This window comes from Mandrillus leucophaeus, unplaced genomic scaffold (assembly GCF_000951045.1).
Source record: "Mandrillus leucophaeus isolate KB7577 unplaced genomic scaffold, Mleu.le_1.0 Scaffold104, whole genome shotgun sequence".
NCBI classification, from domain to species: Eukaryota; Metazoa; Chordata; class Mammalia; order Primates; family Cercopithecidae; genus Mandrillus; species Mandrillus leucophaeus.
Genome location: NW_012098543.1, coordinates 1,185,012 through 1,187,037, shown reverse-complemented (window position 1 = coordinate 1,187,037; position 2,026 = coordinate 1,185,012). Strand labels below are relative to the sequence as shown.

Genomic DNA, 2,026 nt, shown 5'->3' with positions numbered 1-2,026 from the left:
AAGAAATGAAAAGAAAAATGTAAATATAAGAATGACAGTAATAGATCTCTTCCACAAATGTGCTGGGACAACTCACTGGATATTCACATGAAAAAGAATAATGTTGGATCCCTATCTCACACAATCAAAAATTTTATTTAAAGAAATTTAAAAAAGAGAGAGAGAGAGACGAGGAAGGGAGCGCTGCAGGAGGAGGTGTTACTTTGTCTCCCAGGCTAACTTGAAGTCCCAGGTTCAGCTATCCTCCCGCCGCTGCTTTCTGAGTAGCTGGAACCTCAGGCTTTCGGCCCTGTGCCCGCATCTTTGCTGGGTTTAAGCAGCAGGTGGTGACCTCACTCCTTCCTGGCCTGAGCACTCGGTCCCGCATCCCAGGCGGTGGCCCTAGGGAAGTCTCTGAAGCTGAGCATAGGGTGGACTCTCCTTTCCCAGTGAACGGAGAATAGAAAGGGAGAGGATTTCTATTCTATTATTTGGGCCGTCAGCCTGAAATCGTTACGCTCCACCCAGGCAGGGCTTTGCATTTCACATTCTAGTTTGCATCCCCGTTTCAGACAATTACAGGGCTTTTGAATCATGCCTCAGCCTTTCTGGCCGGTCCCGCCTCCAAAGCTCGAAAAACAGAGGCGCTGGGAGCGAGGTTGAGAAGCGCGCAGGTCCCGCCCGGGCCCCGCCCTCTGCTAACTCTGAAGGACAAGGTCTCTCCGCCTCGCGCCCCGCCCCTACCTCGCCCAGGCCCCGCCCACCTCCTCGTGGGTCCCGCCCAGGCCTGGCTTCTGTCCTGCGCGCGCAGATTTACGCAAACCCGGAAGCGGATCGCGTGGAGTGACGGTCCCACCGCAGCGGTGAGTTTTGCTCTGTGTTAAGTCTGCGTGTCGTAGGTCCCCGGCGCTTCTGTACCTGGGCCCTGGGGTCCCCATAGACCTGGAAATTCTCACCCGTCTTCATTCACCCACAGCAAATTTAGACGTCCCCGTGAGAGTCCAGGCGTTGCTTCCTTTTGGGTTTAAAGTCGCCCTGAGGATGGTCCCTTCGCGGGTCTTTCTCTTACAGGGCGGTGTATACACTTCCCATCGCGTAGTTTTCCTGCTCAAAACCTTTTTCTGACTCCTCCCGACCGGGACTTTTTAAAGTCCTTACGGCAAGGCGGATTCCCGCCCTTGGCGCCTCCCAGCCTTGTCTTAAGGCGCCGTCGCCCCCCACCTCCCTCCTCGTTCCGGGCCCTTATGCTCCCCAGGTCTCCCCACCGCCGTCACCGCTTACCCTGAGCCCGTAGGGGAGGTGCCCGGGGCTGTCTTTTGACACCGGGTGTTCTTGCCTGCCCAGCCCAGCCCCTGGAAAATGCGCTTCTCCGGGATGCAGGCGTCTTACTGCAGAGCTCCCTGTGATTGTGTGGGCCAAAGGGATCAGGAGACTGAGAGAGAGCAGTAGAAAACCTGAGACAGAGAGAAGAAGAATGAGAAAGACCATAACAGATGGCAAAGTAGAGGATGGCTGAGGGATTTGTGAAGAGAGCAAAATGAAAAAAAAGAAAAGAAAAAAGAAAGCAGGAGGAGCAGATCCCAGGGAAAAAGACAAGAAAACAAGAGCTAGAGAGAGAAGGGGAGAATGAGAGATATGTACAGAATTAGGGAGGGAAGCACAGTAACGAAGACAGAGGAGCTGGGCGCAGTGGCTCATGCCTGTAATCCCAGCAGTTTAGGAGACTGAGGCAAGGGGATTGCTTGAGTACAGGAGTTCGAGGCCAGCCCGGCCAACATAGTGAGAACCCCATCTCTGCCAAAAGAAAAAAAAAATTAACCGGGCGTGATGGTGCACACCTGTAATCCCAGCTACTCTGGAGGCTGAGGCAGGAGGATTACTTGAGCCCAGGAGGTCCAGGCTTCAGTGAACTGAGATCATGCCACTGCACTCCAGCCTGGTCAACAAGAGCGGGACCCTGTCTCAAAAGATTAAAAGGGGTGGGGGACTTTGGGTTCAGATGAATGGGTGAGTTCATTGGATATGATTAGTTGTGACAGGTTGACTT

The 2,026-nt window shown here is 53.6% G+C and overlaps 1 protein-coding gene across 1 annotated transcript in view; it reads left to right on the top strand.

The window, feature by feature from the left end:
* Window positions 1–798: 798 nt before the first annotated feature.
* LOC105539428 (zinc finger protein 845-like) overlaps window positions 799–2,026 on the top strand; it is a 22,498-nt gene continuing 21,270 nt past the window's right edge. Inside the window, exon 1 of the mRNA XM_011979720.1 lies at window positions 799–842. The gene's annotated coding sequence lies outside the window, so the exon portion shown is untranslated. The remainder of the gene's footprint in view (window positions 843–2,026) is intronic.